At 47.4% G+C, this 22,027-nt stretch overlaps 1 protein-coding gene across 30 annotated transcripts in view; it reads left to right on the top strand.

Annotated features, from left to right (window-relative positions):
* MAP4 (microtubule associated protein 4) overlaps positions 1–22,027 on the top strand; it is a 1,839,191-nt gene that overhangs the window by 22,720 nt on the left and 1,794,444 nt on the right. The gene's annotated exons all lie outside the window — the stretch shown is intronic.

Here is a 22,027-nt window from a genome sequence, read left to right on the forward strand (position 1 = left end):
GCTCAACATGGCTGGTCGACATTGTCTAAGACCCCAAGATTTTAGGAGAGTCAGTAGCCAAACTTTACGGAGTTCTTGATAAAATTTGCAGAACAAAACAGTATGAAGGGTGGATTGTATTGATTTTTCGTCACATGGACATAAAGATGGATTTGAATCCCAGACGTTTGGGGTTGGAAAAGCTACCAGCTTATGAAATAAGTTTAGTCTGAATCTTATCAGAAGGTAGCGATCAAAAGTACCAATGTTGAGGGTTAAGTAGGGCTGAATTGAAGAGGTGGATTGAACCGTTATTGCATGTTGAACGGACTGTTTCCCTACTTCTGATTGTAATCTTAAATTTTCCAAGTGTCCCAGAGCTAATGTTTTTAGATTATTCTTTGTGAGTTCTGCAATTTTTTCAGGAGTTAGGTAGTATTGCTGTACTCCGAGGTCGGTGAAGAAGTTCCTAATGTAGGCCAGCCATTTAATTTTTAAAGCATGGTCCAAGGACATTGCATCAGCCAGAATCGCCTTGGTGAGTTCGTTCTTTTCTGAAACCCAAATGCGGCGCCATAGGAGTAATGGTTGTATTTTTGCAAGATCTTCGATGTGTGGGACGCCCAGTTCTGTATGGCAGGCATAGATCGAAGATCGCTTTGGGGCTGACAGGAGAAATCTGAAAAAGTTATTTTCTGTTACTTGCAGAGAGGTGACGTCCGTATGACCCCATAAGCCTGCTCCGTATAAAGCTGTTGATTGACATTTAGCTTTGTATATTGTCAACAGTTCCATGGGTGGTCGTTTTCCCAATTTTTGTGTAAACGTCACCAATGCTGCTAATGCTCTTTTAAAGCAGTGTTTCCTGGCTTCCACTGCCTTTTTCCAGGAGAGTTTGTTGTCTATTGTAACTCCTAGGTAGCAGTATTCGGTTGTGGGGTCTATTTTTTGGGTGTTTAGAATAATGGTTTTCTGATGTTTTCTCCCGACCCCGGCTGACATCACGAAAGTCTTTTTCACATAAATGTGAAGATCTAGGGTTCTCATAAATTGGGAGTATCTGTTCAGGGACTTTTGAAGTTCGCAAGGAGTTCGTGCCAGAAGGACAGCGTCATCCGCGTAGAGCAGAGCGGGGATCAGGCGATGTTTGGCCTGTGGGAGATCCCGGGCGCCCTTCAGAAGCTCTACCTCCAAGTTGTTAGTGTAGAGGGAGAAAAGGAAGGGCGCCAGGACACATCCTTGTCTGACCCCACGCTCCACTCTGAATGACGCTGTCAGTTCTCCCTTTGTGCCGTATCGGATTCTTACGGAAGGATTGGAGTACAGTTCCCTTAGAAAGTTAAACAGTGGGGGATCTACCCCCATTTGGGCTAAAAGGGACCATAGTTTAGTATGAGAGACACAGTCAAAAGCCGCGGACAAGTCCACGTAAATCATATAAAGTTTTTCTTTTTTGGCTTGCACGTATTTTCCAAAAATAACCGAGAGGTTCAGGGCTTGTTCCACGGTTCCTAGTCCCTCTCTAAAACCGAATTGTAGGTCGGATAATATACCTCTCTCCTCCACCCAATCCTGAAGTCGTTCCAGGATCACTCTGCCTACCATCTTCCCCAATGAATCCAGCAAAGAAATTGGGCGGTAGCAACCGGGATCTTGGCGGTTACCTTTCTTAAATATCGGTACCATAATGGAAGTTTTCCATGAGTCCAGGATTCCTTTCTTTGCAGTTGCAGTGCACACCCTTGTGATGATCGGGGCCCAAAGATCTATTTTGTATTTAAAAAAAAAAGTCAGCCGGGACTCCATCTGGGCCTGGGGCTTTTCCATTTTTGGTTGACTTCAGTGCCAGAAGGATCTCGGAAATTTCAAAGTTTAAGTCTATAGGGTATATTGGAGGTATTTCTTTTTCCTCTTCTGTTTCTTCGTCGGAGCATGATTTTTGAAAGATGTTAGTAAAATGAGCTACCCATTCTGCTGCCTCTATTGTAACTTCAATTTTTGGGATCGTGTCATCAGCCAGAAAGGGAGTTCTTAGTATTCTCCAGAAGGCTTGAGTGTTTTTCTCCTGTGCACTGACATGGAGTTCATTCCAAAGGGTTTGCTTAAGTTCCTCTTTTCTCTTTTTTCTGGTTTTATGGTATTCCCTTCTTAGGATAGATATGGTACGAGGGTCTCTTTCGTCTTTGTTTAGGGCTAATTTAAGTTTTGTGTGGGCCTTGGTACACTCTTGATTAAACCAACCTTTTAATCGATGTGGTCCGGCTTTCTGTTTTGCAGTGAGTAGAACCTTTATTTTGGCCATTATTTGAGCAAAGTTGTTAAGAAGTTCCTCATCTTCTGTCGACATATCCAGGCAGTTCTTAATTTGGGGGTACACAAACTCTATCAGATCTTTAGTGAGTTCCTCTGGATTTATCTTGCCCCACTTTATTGTATACCCATTTAGTTTGTCCATGCTTATATTTTCCTGGGTCAGAGCGCTAGCTATTATCATAGGAGGAGACTGTTGATGGTTTATTATCACTTCCATTTTTAATATGGCGTGATCACTTTGGGAGTTCGGTATGACTTCAAAGTTTTTTACTCTAGATTGTAGGGTTGCTGATATTATTATGAAGTCAACCGTAGTGCTGAAACCTCTTCCTATATAGGTTGGTGCTAGTGAGTTGGTTCCATAATCCAAAGTATTTGCTACCTGGAGGTCCAGGTCTGATAGGAGATCATTCATTATTCTGCCCATGTTGTTATGTGAGAAGTGGATAAGGGAAAGACCTTCCTCTGTCACCATACCCTGACATTTTTGCTTGGGTTGGGTACATGGATGTAGGTTAAAATCGCCTACCCATATTATAGCTACCGCACCTTTTACTCCTTGTTTCTGTCTAAGGGTAGTTAGTTTTTTGTGGAGGTGATCCAGAATTCTCTGAAAGTCTGGTTCGTCAAGGTTATTATAAAAATTAATAATAACTACGAACTCTTTTTTCAATGAGGAGAGACCGAGGATCTGGAAGTTAGAATCCAGTTCAATGATATTTATTTTGGTGTTTTGGATGGTGTTAGCTACATAAATGTTTAATCCACCCTTTGGTCTACCCCTCTGTCCAACTGACGCAGGGGAAAAGTATGTTTTATACCCCTGTAAATGCTGTTCTAGTTGTGACCACGTCTCCTGTAGGCAGATTATTTGATGTCTGCGCGCGTGGTACATGATTGTCCCATCCTCCACCTTTGTCCTTAACCCTGCGACATTCCAAGAGATCAGGCTTAAGGTTGTTGGTTTGTTTTGAATGATTTTAACTTTTTGAAGTCCATTACAAATCTCTGGGTCTACCAGGGTTAGAGAGGGGTCCAAAGATACCATTGGGTCTGTGGTATTTAAAGGCTGTTCTTCTGGCTGTGGTGGTCAATCGACAGACTCTAGAGCACTATACTTATTTGTTAGGAGAAGGCCGTTCCAACCATCCCAACGTGGGGGGTCGCTGTGATTTCGCCACTGTTCTTGTCCTCTCCATTCGTCCCTTTCTCTGCCTTGATGATTAAGACCTAGTGGGTTGAAAGGAGGGGGCCGTCCTTGCCACGGTTGCTGCCACTGGTGAGTGGAATAATGTGTGGGTTGAGGAGGCTGCTGCCACTGTTGGGAAAAAGGGTCGGAGGGTTATGAAGGTTGAGAGGGTTGTTGCCACTGGAAAGTTGTGTGTGGTGGTATTTGTGGAAATCGTGAGGTATGTGGGGGTTGCTGCCACTGATACATGGGGTATTCTGAGGGGTGTGACAACCCCCTATTTGCTGGGAAGATGGAATTGGAAAAGTTTTGTCTTGGGGGGTGTGGGTAAAAAATAACACTAGGGAAGTGGGTTTATTTGGGTGGCAGGTCCACTGCTGGGTGTGTTGCAGATATAATTTGCTGCCCCTATCTCCCTAAATTTGATGGTGATAACATCACCCGCTATGGTCTTCGTGTTCCTGCCCACCCAGTCGCCTCTACGTACAGAAAAGATCTGACCACTAATATGAGTGGGTAAGGGTATATGCAGTTGGAGCCACTGCGCACATTTATTCCTTAGCTCTGCGAAAGTTTCTCTGACATCCTCCTTCAGTGGAGGTACGGCCGTTAAAACGACCACGAAGGGGGAAGCTTCCGGCGGCAGATTGATTATTTTAGGGCGAACCTGCTTTGTCTTAAGGTCTTGAGGATTATCTAAGGAGGAAAGTGCTGCTGGAGTTGTAATGTAACCATTTATACCCTTAAGTTGGATGTTGTCTGTTTTAGTTGGACCTGTAGAAGTTTTCTGGGCTGTTTGAGTTGCTGAAGCTGAACCTGCGGGAACAGGGGTGGATGGGGAGTGATCTAAATTATTCCCTTTTTGGGTTTGAAGCTGTACAGCTGGTACCTTCGTAGCTAGTGGAATATTGGACTTGATCAATGTGTCTGTTACCTGATTGGTACGGGGTGTGTTTTTGGAAAGTACTTCTTTTGCCCCGTGCAGTTGTGAAGGCCCAATCCCGCATGTCTTGGTACCACATTTCAGATTGATAAGTGACGTAAGTCTGTCAAGCTTGGATATTAAGGGTTTGATTTGTGCAGCTATAGTTGCTTCGAGATCAGATTTAAGGTCAATTACCATGTTTTCAACCCAGCAAGGTATGCCTGACACAGAGTTGGGGATAGGTGTGATCAAGTTGTGATTTTTTACTTTTACTTTGGGTTTTTCTTTAGTCTTGGGCGCAGCCTTGATGGAAGTGGTGGTGCCTCTCCCTGATTCTGTCAGTTTTGGAATCATTCCTGTATCAGGTATATGGGGATAGCTAAGTGCACTCTGCTCTGACTTATCAGGTGCTTGGCATGCTTCTAAATCTGGGGTAGCCTCAAGGTCAACATATGACAGATCGAAGTCCGAATGAGTCACAGATAGGTCAACAGCGTTCGGGACAGTCAATGTGGGGGCAGCCGTTATGGGTAAGGGTAGAGAACGATTATTAGCGGTCTGGTGGGAGGGGGAGCTTGCAGTTGCAATAGAGCCCAGAGATGAGCGTTTAGCGTTCATGAGATCCAGGGAAACTCTTTTTTCCAACAAAATAATGCTCTTGTCAATGGTTTCATTTACCCGGGAGATGAAGTGATCTATGGGACCAGTCACTTGAGCCACGGACGCGGCTTTTTTAGTATTGCTTCTAGTTCTAGTACGCATGGTGGACATCTGCGATGGGAAGCAAAATACTGCGACGTGGGCCTGACAGGAGGTGGACAATAATTGCTGTGGGTCGCCACTCTATGTTATAAAGTGAGATGAGAATCACTGGTCCGCCTACCTTACGGGTAATGGAGAAAAAAAAGGATGCTAGGGTTCTGTGCCGAGGCCGTCGTCTGCCGTCCTCGAACGGCCTCAAACGGCCCTGTCTTTGCCCAGTCTTCGCCCGGGCTGCGTCCCGCGCTGCGGGAGTAGGATGTTGTTAAGTAGGGGGCGTAACGGGCGGGGTGCGGGCCAGCAGGGAGAGCGGACCGGAAGCTATACGTCGGTCTTGCAGGGACTTCTGGGAAATGAAGTCCCCGCACGCTCGCAGCCCCGCTGGTGCCTCACGCCCCTCACCGCCTCCGCCTTGGTCCGATGTTACTACTCCCAGCTGATGTAGCGGTCAGCGCCTGCTGACGAGGCGGCACCCGCGAAGCGGGTGCGGCGAGAAGTGGGCTCGAGGAGAGAGGAGAGAGCTGGAAGGCTGATGCACTGCTGTGCCTCGTGAATCTGGCCAGGTACGTCTGTTTCAGAAAATAAGCGTCCCGCTCGCTACAGGGCAGGAACGCTCTTAAGTGCCTTTGATGGGCGGGGGGCGAGCCAGCAGGGAGAGCGGACCGGAAGCTATACGTCGGTCTTGCAGGGACTTCTGGGAAATGAAGTCCCCGCACGCTCGCAGCCCCGCTGGTGCCTCACGCCCCTCACCGCCTCCGCCTTGGTCCGATGTTACTACTCCCAGCTGATGTAGCGGTCAGCGCCTGCTGACGAGGCGGCACCCGCGAAGCGGGTGCGGCGAGAAGTGGGCTCGAGGAGAGAGGAGAGAGCTGGAAGGCTGATGCACTGCTGTGCCTCGTGAATCTGGCCAGGTACGTCTGTTTCAGAAAATAAGCGTCCTGCTCGCTACAGGGCAGGAACGCTCTTAAGTGCCTTTGATGGGCGGGGGGCGGGCCAGCAGGGAGAGCGGACCGGAAGCTATACGTCGGTCTTGCAGGGACTTCTGGGAAATGAAGTCCCCGCACGCTCGCAGCCCCGCTGGTGCCTCACGCCCCTCACCGCCTCCGCCTTGGTCCGATGTTACTACTCCCAGCTGATGTAGCGGTCAGCGCCTGCTGACGAGGCGGCACCCGCGAAGCGGGTGCCGCGAGAAGTGGGCTCGAGGAGAGAGGAGAGAGCTGGAAGGCTGATGCACTGCTGTGCCTCGTGAATCTGGCCAGGTACGTCTGTTTCAGAAAATAAGCGTCCCGCTCGCTACAGGGCAGGAACGCTCTTAAGTGCCTTTGATGGGCGGGGGGCGAGCCAGCAGGGAGAGCGGACCGGAAGCTATACGTCGGTCTTGCAGGGACTTCTGGGAAATGAAGTCCCCGCACGCTCGCAGCCCCGCTGGTGCCTCACGCCCCTCACCGCCTCCGCCTTGGTCCGATGTTACTACTCCCAGCTGATGTAGCGGTCAGCGCCTGCTGACGAGGCGGCACCCGCGAAGCGGGTGCGGCGAGAAGTGGGCTCGAGGAGAGAGGAGAGAGCTGGAAGGCTGATGCACTGCTGTGCCTCGTGAATCTGGCCAGGTACGTCTGTTTCAGAAAATAAGCGTCCTGCTCGCTACAGGGCAGGAACGCTCTTAAGTGCCTTTGATGGGCGGGGGGCGGGCCAGCAGGGAGAGCGGACCGGAAGCTATACGTCGGTCTTGCAGGGACTTCTGGGAAATGAAGTCCCCGCACGCTCGCAGCCCCGCTGGTGCCTCACGCCCCTCACCGCCTCCGCCTTGGTCCGATGTTACTACTCCCAGCTGATGTAGCGGTCAGCGCCTGCTGATGAGGCGGCACCCGCGAAGCGGGTGCGGCGAGAAGTGGGCTCGAGGAGAGAGGAGAGAGCTGGAAGGCTGATGCACTGCTGTGCCTCGTGAATCTGGCCAGGTACGTCTGTTTCAGAAAATAAGCGTCCTGCTCGCTACAGGGCAGGAACGCTCTTAAGTGCCTTTGATGGGCGGGGGGCGGGCAAGCAGGGAGAGCGGACCGGAAGCTATACGTCGGTCTTGCAGGGACTTCTGGGAAATGAAGTCCCCGCACGCTCGCAGCCCCGCTGGTGCCTCACGCCCCTCACCGCCTCCGCCTTGGTCCGATGTTACTACTCCCAGCTGATGTAGCGGTCAGCGCCTGCTGACGAGGCGGCACCCGCGAAGCGGGTGCGGCGAGAAGTGGGCTCGAGGAGAGAGGAGAGAGCTGGAAGGCTGATGCACTGCTGTGCCTCGTGAATCTGGCCAGGTACGTCTGTTTCAGAAAATAAGCGTCCCGCTCGCTACAGGGCAGGAACGCTCTTAAGTGCCTTTGATGGGCGGGGGGCGGGCCAGCAGGGAGAGCGGACCGGAAGCTATACGTCGGTCTTGCAGGGACTTCTGGGAAATGAAGTCCCCGCACGCTTGCAGCCCCGCTGGTGCCTCACGCCCCTCACCGCCTCCGCCTTGGTCCGATGTTACTACTCCCAGCTGATGTAGCGGTCAGCGCCTGCTGACGAGGCGGCACCCGCGAAGCGGGTGCGGCGAGAAGTGGGCTCGAGGAGAGAGGAGAGAGCTGGAAGGCTGATGCACTGCTGTGCCTCGTGAATCTGGCCAGGTACGTCTGTTTCAGAAAATAAGCGTCCCGCTTGCTACAGGGCAGGAACGCTCTTAAGTGCCTTTGATGGGCGGGGGGCGGGCCAGCAGGGAGAGCGGACCGGAAGCTATACGTCGGTCTTGCAGGGACTTCTGGGAAATGAAGTCCCCGCACGCTCGCAGCCCCGCTGGTGCCTCACGCCCCTCACCGCCTCCGCCTTGGTCCGATGTTACTACTCCCAGCTGATGTAGCGGTCAGCGCCTGCTGACGAGGCGGCACCCGCGAAGCGGGTGCGGCGAGAAGTGGGCTCGAGGAGAGAGGAGAGAGCTGGAAGGCTGATGCACTGCTGTGCCTCGTGAATCTGGCCAGGTACGTCTGTTTCAGAAAATAAGCGTATAAAGTTCTTGTTTCAGAATGTGGTTTGCATTTTTTGTGTTTGATTGACTTTTTGTGCTTTTTATATTTGTTGGCCATATATCTATGATAAATAAAATCATGGGCTTAACTATGAAAGCTCAGAAATAAAATAAATTAGTCACTGCACTTTGACTACCATGCAACTGTCAATCATGAAGAATTAAAATGCTGCCTATGTCTCGGAATCCCACATTGTTTGCAGTGGTCAATATACTAAAGTCCATGAGGAAATATCAAGACTAACTGGGAGGGGGCGTGGCCTAACACCTATGTATATAATATGCAACAAAAGTGATATCAACCTGCACACCTATTCAAATGTGTGTAAGATAAGTTTAATAGAATCTTAATCTTTGTTCTACATTAAACACATTTTTTGACAATGGTGCTACCCCAGAGATCCCTGACTATCCCCTACCGGGTCAAAAAATGACAATAAGTATAAACACAAATGTGTTTTGAAACCGAGGTGCACTGTTAAAATTTGCCCTTTAGGGTGCCTAATCTGAATCACAATTTTTTTTTTTTTGTTGAAAAAATGAATAAATGAATCTTCGTCAGTGATCAATTTGCACTTCTAATCAATAAACTTTCAAGTAACAATCTCAGAAATTCACAAATTACATTTGTAAATTACTATGTCAGCAACCAAATAAGCATGTTTTCAGTGATACCAAAATAAACGAGAAAAAGAAGAAAACAACAATGCTTGTGCTGTATACATCAGGCTTTATGAATAGAAGATATCTTTTGCAAAGTTTCTCAGTATTCCAGAGTAATTCTTTCAACCCGTCAATAATGCATCCACAACTTCCCACTTCCCAATGCATTTCGGTGAACAAAACACCTTCGTCAGGGGAACACTGAAAAGATCATAACCATTTATGTTGCTAATTCTAAATGACTTCAAAATTTAAACATAAGTAATAAGACTAAACCATAAGTCATGCAACAATCTGTGTACATCAAGATACAAGCGTCTGGTGCAGCGCCCGCAAATTATTCAGAATGCGGCTGTCCGTCTATTATTTAACATACCTAGATGGAAGAGCGATCGCGCGGAGATGCGCACGCTCCATTGGCTTCCTGTTAGACAGCGCATTGTGTTTAAATCTCTGGTGTTGGCGTTTCGGGCAACTCATGATCAAGGCCCCCTGTATCTGAGAAAGAGATTTATCAGCTATGTCCCTGCACGTACCCTAAGATCTTCTACTCTGTTTAAACTGTCCCTTCCACGTTTTAAACGTGCCAGACTTGGTGGCCAGTCGATTTCTGTGATTGTGGCCCGGGCCTGGAACGCTCTCCCTTTCCATCTGCGTTCCATGCCAACAGTGGCTGCATTCAAAAAACACCTGAAAACTCACCTCTTCAAGAGTACAATATGATGTGTTTTTTTCTTGCTCTGTGCTCTGCTGTCTGTTCTTTTTCCCTCTTTCGCGCCAGGATACTCCCCAGTAATGGAGCGCGTTATAAAATGGTTTAATAATAATAATAATAATAATAATTGTCATGCAACACTTTCTTGGTCCACCAGCGTTAATTAAACCAATTGCAGTTTGGCAATAACCATAAAACGAATAAAGGTTGTGCTCTTAACCAGAATGTTTTCACCTTGTGTATGAGAGAGTGCATTTCTAAATGTCAATTGTGACGTGTGATAGTGACCCAAAAAAAACCCAAATAAACTGCACGTGAGAAAGTGAATAAAAAGCATGCTGAGTGTTAAAAAAACAAAAAACTCAGTAGCTGCGCGCTTACCTGCCGCGGTAAGTCACATAGCACAGTGAATGTGTTTTCATTGGTATGTCTCAGATCTACAAAATATCAAACATGTTCATGAACATATGTAATTTGCCACGTTTTTTGATATTATTGTAACGTCAGGATGTGACACAACTTACATGATCAGTGGCTGAGCATCGTATATTGAAAATATTCGTGTTGATCCTTTCTCTTCTTAAACGCGTGACAGTTTGGAATGCACTGCGAAAATAATGTGCGTACTATTTTAAATCCAACTCTTCAAGTTCCCCAGTTATCGTGCCTGCGCCCCATGCTTCCAGCTGCTCCTTACCTAGAGCTACGAAATAACGTCCGTCTTCAACAATATTAATCGGCAAATGTCAAAAGCCGAGCTAGCGCGCGCGGGCTCAATATAATGATTAATATGCCATGTTTTGAACGTTGTACACATAACCAGAATGGAAAGCCTTCATTTATATAATTTACTACAGTTTTTGGAGGGCTCACACTAGTAATGCACTCATTGAGCACACACACAATTAGTGGTGCGCTTCTGTCAGTCACCTTGATTCGTTGTTTACAGAATCAAGCCAAACCTTTTCTTTTTACTAGACTAACTTCGTGTTCTTTTTATAATAATTTACATCATATCAGATAATATATTTAAACGCATTGAGTCAGAAAGACAGACTACAGTTTGTCTTTCATTTCCATTACACACGTGCACACCCGGAAGTATATTGAACCCGCGCGCGCTAGCTCGGCTTTTCACATTTGCCGATTAATATTGTTGAAGACTGACGTTATTTCGTAGCTGTAGGTAAGGAGAAGCTGGGAGCATGGGGCGCAGGAACGATAACTGGGGAACTTGAAGAGGCGGCTTTAAAATAGTACGCACATCTAAAACAGTACGCGCATTATTTTCGCAGTGCATTCCAAACTGTCACGCGTTTAAGAAGAGAAAGGATCAACACGAATATTTTCAATATACGATGCTCAGCCACTGGTCATGTAAGTTTTGTCACATGCTGACGTTACAATAATATCAAAAAACGTGGCAAATTACATATGTTCACGAACATGTTTGATATTTTGTAGATCTGAGACATACCCATGAAAACACATTCACTGTGTTATGCGACTTACCGCGGCAGGTAAGCGCGCAGCTACTGAGGTTTTTTTTTGAACACTCGGCATGGTTTTTATTCACTTTCTCACGTGCAGAAGTTTATATATATTTTTTTTTTGGGTCACTATCGCACGTCGCAATTGACATTTAGAAATGCACTTTCTCATACGCAAGGTGAAAACATTCTGGTTACGAGCACAACCTTTATTCGTTTTATGGTTATTGCCAAACTGCAATTGGTTTAATTAACGCTGGTGGACCAAGAAAGTGTTGCATGACAAGACGTTTGTATCTTGATGTACACCGATTGTTGCATGACTTATGGTTTAGTCTTATTACTTATGTTTAAATTTTGAAGTCATTTAGAATTAGCAACATAAATGGTTATGATCTTTTCAGTGTTCCCTGACGAAGGTGTTTTGTTAACCAAAATGCATTGGGAAGTGGGAAGTTGTGGATGCATTATTGACGGATTGAAAGAATTACTCTGGAATACTGAGAAACTTTGCAAAAGATATCTTCTATTCATTAACCCTGTTGCATACAGCACACGCATTGCTGTTCTTCTTTTTCTAATTTATTTTGGTATTACTGAAAACATGCTTATTTGGTCGCTGACACAGTAATATACAAATGTTGTAATTTGTGAATTTCTGAGATTGTTACTTGAAAGTTTATTGATTATAAGTGCAAATTGGTCACTGATGAAGATTAATTTATTCATTTTTTCAAAAAAAAATTCAAAGAAATTTGTGATTCAGATTAACCCCTTGCATGCTGATGACGGCCCCCAGCCGTCATGCACTACAGTGCTCGTGTGCTGATGACGGCTGGGGGCCGTGATGACCGCACCATCGCTGAAATGTTCAGCACAGGAGCAGAATCGCGGCAGCATGGAAGGGATTAAGCACCCTAAAGGGCAAATTTGAACAGTGCACCACGGTTTCAAAACACATTCGTGTTTATACTTACTAACACCGATGTAGACAGGAGTGATTCTCAGAGCTCCGGCCTCTGAATCCTCCATCCAGCAATATCCTGGCCCCCAGCAAAATACAGGAATCGTTAGTTGAAGTACCCCAGCACAGATTACGGGGAGGGGTCTAAACAATAAACTGCGGCGGAGGCCGTAGAACTGCGGCTGTATGGGAGAGGACAGGGTCTCGGTGGCATAAATGTCCTTTAGACCATCTTCAGGACGAAGAGTATAGAATGGTAATGGTCTCTTGGGTCTGGTCATATAAAAATTTTAATAAATCAAGCTAATAACAACTTTTTATTAAAAGGAATGTTCCAGATCTCAAAACACTGGAAAGAACTCTGAACGATTATTCAGCAATTTGGGAGTCTGATATGTGCAATCCAAAAGGATTTGCTAGTTGTAGCTGCTCGCTTCCATCAAACACAGCACACAGGCTAAGTCTCCTCACGCGAAACGCTGTCACTGCAAGCGGCACATACATGCCACAGAGACTGAGACGTCGACAAATTCATCTATTTCCCCAGTCTGTCTTTTTTGATTCAAGAAAATGTTCTTTGTTTTTTCTGGACATATTCTTTCAGTTTGATATCATTTTGGAATAGATGCATACACTCATGATTTGAAGATATTAATTTTCTGCAAAATAACACAGGACAGCGTCCCTGAAAATGTAAATAAGGGGAACCAGTGAAAGCAACAACAAAGAACAAACACTACCCCTTATCTAATTATTTAAACAATTCGTAAAGATATCCAGAATAAACAATGTCCCACAGAAATAGTTTACTTCATTTATTATCCAAAAATATATTTTTTACTGAACAGATAGACAAAATACATATGTAACATAAGCGCCCCAAACATCTAGAAAAAGAACTATACAAAGTCGGTACATGTCTTTAAACATAACATACAAAAAACAACCATATATTGTGAAAAAACAAGTGTCACATTAAACAGAGAAAAACACAGATTACAAATTACTCACAATATATTTCATACATAAACAACGAAAATGCGCCAACGCGCGTTTCGGGGGTATCATGTACTTTAAACCATCCTTCATCAGGGCGCTGAATTGATACTTTCATTCAGTGGTAAGGAGCCATCTGTCACCATAAATGTTATAACGGGCTCTATGCAGTGTAAACACAATATTCTGTGGGAACAAGCAGACCAGATCAATCTTTATATTATTTCAAAGTTTTATGATTAAAAAGATGGAGCAAGATGACTGGTAGACAGATCACCACCACTAATAGGTCGCAGTAGAGGAGACACTATGTCACCCAGTGTGCAATATGAATGGGAACAGATTTGTGAAGATGCCCAAGAACAGTTAGAATTATAGGGAAAATAAACTTGGTCTGAACCCACTGCACAGAGGAAAGATGGAGACATAGAAGGGAGAAACTGACCTACTTTCCAAGGATGAAATATTCCATATAGATAGGACTATCTGTAGGACAGAGTCATCAACTCAAGGGGAACAGTCTTGTCGAGATTAGGATATCTGGGGAAGAATATAAAATGAAGAAGGTAATTTGGGGACTTGAGGACCTGGCGAAACTATAACAGGGGAGGATGGAATAATTAGAGGCAATACATACTATGTATTTCGTCTATCTGTTCAGTAATACACTTACTGTATATACAAGTATGATGTGATTGTTATAAAATGAAAAATATATTTTTTGATAAATGAAGTAAACTCTATTTTTGTGGGACATTGTTTATTCTTGATATCTTTACGAATTGTTTAAATAATTCGATAAGGGTTAGTTTTTGTTCCCCTTTTCAGTCTGTACAAATTAAATTTGTTTACTTTTTGAGAATTTACATCTGTCTAAAATTGTTTACTACAGATTTCTCTAGTTGAAAACTATTGAATTGAAGCCTAGATTGTCACAATTAGCTACCAGTAGAAGCTTAATACAAAGTCATTGACTTGAATAATTTAAATAATCCTACTGAACAAAATCCCTTGTAGGTGCTGGTACCTTTTATCAGTTATCGTGCCTAAGCCTCCAAGGGTATATTGGGTTTCCCGCTTTGTTACGGGATGATGAGGATGACGCCTTAGACGCCAGGAAGGAGAGCGCACCTGCATGGCCCAACCTGGCAGACATTATGGAGGCCATTACGGCGTCTCGTGAAGTACTTGAAACAAAAATCAATGCTATTGGCACCGACCTCCGCCTCCTAAAGGATGATCACCGCAGATTGGCGCTTGCAGATATCCCAGCGGAGATAACGGACCTGAAGCAATCTGTCAGTGGTGAGGGAAAAAATAAAGATACTGGCGGAAGATAGCGAAGGGGGATCGCGCAGAAATAATTTGCGCTTTGTTGGGATACTCAAAAACGAAGGCTGCGAAGATGTAGTGCAATTTCTAGAGGACTGGATCAAACGGGACCTATCCTCGTTCTACGTGCTGGAAAGGGCGCATAGAGTGCCATCAAAAGCGCCCAGGCCAGGAGCTCCGCCAAGGCCGATAATAGCCTGTCTGCCGCACTTTAGGGACGGGGACCATATCCATAAGCAGGCCTTGCAAGAATCTGACCTACAGAAACGAAATAGTAAAATAATGGTGTTCCTGGACTTCACCAGAGAATTTCAAAGACAAAGAACCTTGTTCTCAGCGGTGAAAAGGAAACTGAGGCAGCTGTAGCTCCCATATGCAATGCTATTTCCCGCTAGGCTACGTGTGGTTGGACCGAAGAAAGTACCATTTATTTTTAGACCCTGCAGGACGCTTGGGAATGGTTGGACTCCGGTCAAGTTTCCAGAGGCAGCTCACCAGGGTTGCCGACGGGGAGAAAAGGTGCGAGCCGCGGCACAGCAAGGGCACTGACCACGTTGGAAGCTCAGGAAGGAAGGTGTAAGGCCCTTAGAGCGGTGGCGGAGCTCAGTCAGTCTGGATCCAGCCCTAGATCGTCACGAACCAATGGAGAAGACGGTCGCTCAGAGAGCTCTTCAGTAATGAGTGCAGCAGAGGACTCGGAAGCCGAGATGCCGAAAGTGACGCAGCTGTCGGTGGACCAGCAGGATTGACAGCGCACTGGCAAGGTAAACGAGCTATAGACCTTCTCAAACTATATCCTTTCCCCAGTTCTTACAGGTTGTGGCAGGGTGCGGGGACTAAGAGGGACTAGGTAAGCATACTGGGGAGGGGAGAATGGAGAGGTGATCTCCTGCGTCAATAAGACTGGGGATTTGGGTCAGAGGGGCTCTGGGGATTTGGAGTAGAGAGGCTCTGGGAATGAGGCGACAGCCACCACAACCACACAACTAGAAGAACGTTGCAGTTTTAAGGTTTGGATGCGAGGGGGGGGGGGCTATGTCTACCTGCCCTGAGGAAGGGGAGTTGGGAAGTTTTTGTTTCCGGGATGTTCTACAGGGGCCGGGCGTGTCTGGGGCAAGAATCCTGGGAGGGGACTTGCGGTAATTATTCCCTCGCTGACCCGCTGTGCCCGTCTGTAAGAGCGGGCCCGCCTACACCTGGGTCAGCGTTGTAGTCCTCCCGCCCACCTAGACGTTGAAAACCACTCTGGCGGCGCGCCAAAGGCTAGCCCATTTGCGCCTGGAGCGCGCCCAGCGCCAGGACCCCTGGTTGTTCCTGGGTCCAAGCGTATTCCAGAGTTGCATTGTTGAAGCTTCGTGGTGAACGCTGCAGAGACCGTGACATTTTCAGTATGGAGGGTAAGATGGGAATGTCTTTCTGCACGAACAGCTCCTACCGGTTGAAAGGGGGTATTCGATAATATCATGCAGACTGGGGGGGGCGGGGGTGGAGTTGAAGGAGCGGAGGGGGATAGTCGGGCGGAATCTTTGGTCAAGGATCATACACCTCCCACCTTTAGAAATCAAGGGCCGATGACAGGCTCTGTGGCTAGAGGCGAAAATAGCCTCCACTGCATACTTCTTAACACATGCTCTGTTATTAAGCATAAATATGAATTAGAAATGTTATTAAAGTCACATAATCCAGACATAGTCTTCTTAACAGAGACGTCGACCAACGACACCTCTGTCCCGGACTGGAATACTGCCCTGCCACCTAGCTATGCATTATGTAATCAAGACAGACCAGGAAATAAAGGGGGGGGCATAGCTATTATTTATAAAGACCTTTCTGAAGGTTCAAGTGGAAGCAGTGGGGGACCTCCCGGCTGAAGCAATGCGTTTTTGCGCCAGGCTCAAAGATTCTTTCAAGTTTCAGGGCCTATTGGTGTATCGGCTGATGGTCCCCATAGCTGCTTTCTCACAGGTTCTCCTGTCCTATATGAAATCCTGCACAGACCCTGAATTATTTACAATACTTGGAGACTCCCATCCGACACTAGACCGCGACAACGAGGTGGCCTCCTCTCTGAGTGGATCCTGAAGGCGGCCAACTGGGTTGCCCCAGAACATACTGGAATAGCCATGAGGCGTCCGCTGGTGACACCCTGGTATGGCCCTGAACTCAAAGAGCTAAAGGTGGAATGCAGAAGGTTTCCGCGCCTCTGGAGAGTAGACTAAAGCAAGGAGAACAAATCTGCTTACAATGGGGTTCTGAAACAGTATAAGGAAGCTATTCTGGAAGCAAAGCGGACATATTTTACGGCAAAGATTAAAGAGGCAGGAAACTCAGCCAAAGAACTTTTTTAATCCGTTACTTTTTCAGCTAAACCACAGCAGGCTAATTCTTTTAAACCTGACCAGGCTTTTTGTAATCCGCTTGCTGCCTTCTTTCAGAATAAGGTGCAAGTGATATATAATAGCCTTGTCAACCCATTAAATGTTCTGGCAGTTGACAATCAATCTTCCCTTGTGGTGGAGACAGTGCAGTCTAAGTTAACTTGTTTTAAACCTCTTCCTGCAGATGATGTAATGAACCTTCTAAAATCGATAAAATCTGGGTCACACAATGACCCCTGCCCCCCTGCTATTATGCACTTGGCTGCCGAGAAGATTAGTGAGATACACACTCCCCTGATTAACCAAGTTCTGGCATCGGGGATCTACCCTGCGGCCTGGAAGAGCGTGTGCATTAGGCCAATTTTGAAGAAGACCACGTTCGAGCCTTCGAGTATAAAAACTACCCTCCGATCTCTGGTTTATCTTTTGTAGCTAAGGTTCTCAAAGTCGGTCAGTAATACACTGACTGAATATTTAGAGAGCAATAGGCTACTGGACCCTACTCAACACGGTTTTTGGCCAAGACACTCCACTGAATCCGCTCTGATTGTGGCTTCAGAGGGGATCCGGAGAGTAGCGGACGGTGGGGGCAGGGCGACTCTTGTTCTCCTAGACTTGTCGGCCGCATTCGACACTGTGAATCACACGGTGTTGGTGCGGCGACTACGGGAGTTAGGAATCGGGGATTTGGCTTTGGCCCTTCTTTCCTCCTTCTTAGAGGACAGGAGACAGAGTTTGAGCTGGGATGGCTTACAATCTGACAGCTTCAATTTGCCTTGTGGTGTTCCGCAGGCATCGGCTCTGTCCCCGACGCTTGTTAAAGTCTATGTGAAGCCACTGGCAATGCTTGCGAGGAAACAGTTTCACATTTGTGTCATACGCCGACAACTCACAATTGGTGATATCCCTGTCGGATAGGCCTGAGATCAGCTGCCAGCTTTCACACCTGTCTAAAGGACATTATGAATTGGATGAGCCTAAGTTTCCTGAAGATCAATACAGAAAAGACTGAAGTGATAGAGTTCGGCAATGGGATATCACTATGGAACAATTCCTGGTGGCTGTCGGAGGCCGGGGAATGCCCTCACCACGTCAGGAAGGTCAGGAATCTTTAAGTCATTTTTTACGATAAACTCAATCTGTCGGCATAGGTTAATAGTCTAACGTCTGCCAGTTTTTTTCTGTTAAAGACCCTTCGCAAGATTTTTCCTTTCATCCCCCCCAAACTACAGAAGACAGTAATGGCGGTCCTTTTTCTGTCCAAATTGAACTATTGTAATGCGCTGTTTCTGGGTATCGATAAAAACCAGATAAGCAAACTGCAATCACTGCAGAATGCCAGGGCACGATTAATCTTAAAGCTCCCCAAGTGTCATCCTACGTCACAGGGAATAAGGGCACTACACTGGCACCCCGCCCAGCAGATAATCGAATTTAAGGCGCTCTGCTTGATGCCCAAGGCACGATATGGTGGGGGTTCAGATGATAGCCAGGAAATGTTTAGGCTCTACACTCCCTCGCGAAACCTTCGGTCTGCCAGTCTTGGCCTGATCTGTACCCCAAAGTTTCGAAGGGCCAGATGTTTGGGGTAGGTCCTGTAGAAAATAAAATGACAAATATGAACATTTCCGGCGCCATCTTGCTTAGTAGGGGCCTTTACGTGCGCGTAAGCAGCAACCATTTTAGATATCGCGGCCATTTCATACTCTGCTGGTCACCTGTGAGTCACCCCGACCTCGCTATCATCCCCCGCGCTCTGACCAAGCCTGAACACATGTCAGGGTCATAAAACCTTGTCAGCATGACAATGCCCCAAAGTCACTTCCCTGCACCTGGCCACTCAATCCGGTCCCAGGCACTAACCAACCCCTGTGGACATAGTTTATTACCCGCACACGGCAGGGCTTGTTTCACCAATAAAGGGGCCTGATCTAATCAAAGACACGAACCCTTAGATCTGACTTATCCCACGTACTTTTAGATCCTGTCTGAATGTCCAGCTGCGAGATATCGATCATCTGTTCGATCTGGGTGGAGGGAAGATTACTGCTGGGTCTGTGTGGGAACTAGCTTGAGGTGGGGATTCCAAGGATGTTTGACTATGCAATAAACTGATGCCAGGAAGGTTTGAACATGTAATAAACTGACTAAAAAGCATATAAAAGGCCATGCCACAGAGATGCAGTTGGAGCACCTCCTGAAGATAGCCCCGGTGTCTGATGTGATGTGTTCTCCTTTGGAAAAAAAAATAAACCTGTTCTTTGCCTTCCAATTGCCAGCGCCTGCCTCGTTATTCTGATCGCTAATCTTAGGGTGAATTAGAGGTGGTTTGCACCAAGCGGCATCGAAAGTCTGGGGAGTCTCGCTGCTTTGCATCAGTCCCTGTCTAGCTTCGCAGCAAAATTGTGGAACAAACTGCCAGTGGCGCTGAGACTGCAACCTAATCTTGTATCTTTCAGGAAAGCTTTGAAAACTCGGTTGTTTACCCCCGAGCAGATCTAGCTCAGTCCCTGTCCCTGCGTACACACCCCAGCGCCAAGACACCTCGGCATTCGAGCGCTTAATAATCCCCATATCATCATCATACCAACTGTAATATTAAGGATGCCATTTACATCATTATGTGTCCTTATGACATGGCACATGTTAGCCGAACCAGACAAAAAGTACAAACTAGAATTTTATAGAATTGCTCAAGGTTATGATGCAAGATAAAGGGTGCATCCTTAGTGGGGCACTATAATTATAAACAATATTCAGCAGACAGCCTAAGGTGGTGGGTCCTTGAGAAAATTCTCCCAAAATCAAGTGAAGTTGACTTGATATCCACATTAAACCTTCGTGAATGCAAGAGGATACACCTTCTTGACTCGGTGAATACAGGTCTAAATGAATCTGAGGAAATCTCTAGACCATTTACCCTATTATGTACAGGCTAAATCCTTAAGAGATCAGAACAGATAGCATTGGTTGCTGTATCATCATATGTACTTAGGCCTATCTAAATATGGTGGATCCACTAGTTGTACAATATGTCAATTGCCACTTTTTATCCATGCCCTATTTTCATACAGAATATAACCTGTTTATAATGTATTGTGTAACATCATTTTTTTTCTTTCACAACCAAGTTTATTAAGCAAATGATCATCACAAATGTGGCATCTCCACACATCAAGAACACCACAACAAAATCAATATAGCAATTACACAGGCAGCAAATAATAAAACAGATTCAGAATAGGCTTAGTATAGAAATTCCCCAACACCCTACCCTAACCCCCAACGCCACCCCCCCCCCCCATTCTAAGAACCCCCCCCCCACCACACGTGTATATATAGCAACAGGGAAGAGAAATATGTGGGTGTAATTCCACCAGGGCGTTATCGCTGCGGGCCAAGATTGTCACTGCGATCAAATGTCCTCCTCCTGCTCCGCCGGGGGGTCCAAGGACAGACCACGATAGTCGGCCCAACGCTTCCAAATTTTGTAGTGTTTGCGCGGGCACCCCCTCGCCTCAAAGATCGGCCTCTCCAGACCCATGAAATAATCCAGCCCAGCCTTCCACGCAGACAAGGGGGGAGCCCTCACTGACTTCCACGCTCGGGCCAGGTCCCGCTTAGCCACTACCAGCCCCAATAGCAACAAGTGGCGCTTATATACATTACCACCAATCCCTTCCATGATATGCAAGAGGCCCAGCCGGTGGGTACGGGGAAGATCCCAGCCCAGGACCTCAGCCAGACAACTCCACACGCCCCTCCAGAACCCAGTCAATCGGCCACACGACCACACCGTATGCACCAGAGAGGCAGGCACCACTCCACAACGCAGGCATTCCGAGGACGCAATCAACCCAGCCTTCCACAACCGCTCACGGGTATAATAGGCACGATGCAGATATTTGAATTGAATTAGCCGGAGCCGGATCGCAATGGCAGTTCCACGTGGGGATTCCAGTGCCTCCCTCCAGTCGTCTTCATCAAGGGGGCCCACGTCCACTTCCCACGCCTCCCGAAGGGAGTGTAGGGTGGAGGAGCAATGAATTACAAGTGTCTGGTAGATCCTAGAGACCTTCCTGTCCCCCAAGTCCCCCATAAATACCTTGGCCTCTACTGGACTAAATTCCGGCAGGGAGTCGAGACCGGCAATGCTCGGGGCGAGGGCATGCCGCAGCTGGAGGTAGCGGAAGAACTGGGACTGAGGCATTTGGAACTCTGCACGGAGCTCTTCAAAGGATCTGAGGGTGGTGCCCGACACAACCTGGCCCAGCTGAGTAATCCCAATGGCCTCCCAACCCTCAAACCCAGTCAGGGCCGCCAGCTCCGGGAGCAAACCATTGTGCCAAAGCGGCGTCTCAGCCGTCAGCCTGCCCCACCATCCCATGCGGCGCAATGACTGTCGCCACACCGCAAAGACCACTCCGGTGACCGATGGCAATGCACGGCGTAAGCGAGCGGAATAGAGAATCGTGTGGAGCGTGCGGTCACCCATGAGCAACCGTTCCAGGGCATAAGCCGGATCTCCTCTATCACCATACCACCATTCATTTAGGACCAGCAGATGGGAAGCCTGGTAGTAAGAGAGGAGGTCCGAGGTGGCCAGGCCACCACTGTATGCGGACAGAAAGCACGTCTTCAACGCCACTCTGGCCGCACCACCCCCCCACAGGAAGCGGCCCAGCACTGAGTTAACCTGACGGAACCACTCCAGGCCAATGGGGTATGGGAAGTTCTGAATTTGGTACAGGAGCCGCGGAAGCGCCACCATCTTGAAGATGGCCGATCTCCCAAAGATAGTAAGCGGCATTCTAGCCCATGTCTTGACATCAGCCTGAACCCGCTCCCACACCGGCAAGACTCCACGTGCCCAGGCCACGGCCCGCGACTCCGAGAGAAAAACTCCCAGATACTTTAGGCCGTCCGAGGCCACTCGCAACTCAGCAGCCCAGGGGTCAGCAACCACACCACCGCCCAGCACCCACAGGGTCGATTTATTCAGGTTGAGGTGAAGGCCCGAGACCCGGCCAAACTCCCGCATGATTTCCAGAACTCGGGGACCTGATCGCCGTAGATCCGTAAGGAAGAGGAGGACGTCATCCGCATACAGTGCAATCCTATCCACCAGAGCCTCACTCCAAACGAAACCGCGCAACCGGTCATCCGCACGTATCCGCGACGCCAGAGGTTCCATGGCGAGGGCAAACAGGTACGGGGACAGCGGGCAACCCTGCCGAGTACCACGACCCACATGGAAGCGCCCAGAGGTAGCACCGGC

This window comes from Lissotriton helveticus, chromosome 10, assembly GCF_964261635.1.
Source record: "Lissotriton helveticus chromosome 10, aLisHel1.1, whole genome shotgun sequence".
Taxonomy (NCBI): domain Eukaryota; kingdom Metazoa; phylum Chordata; class Amphibia; order Caudata; family Salamandridae; genus Lissotriton; species Lissotriton helveticus.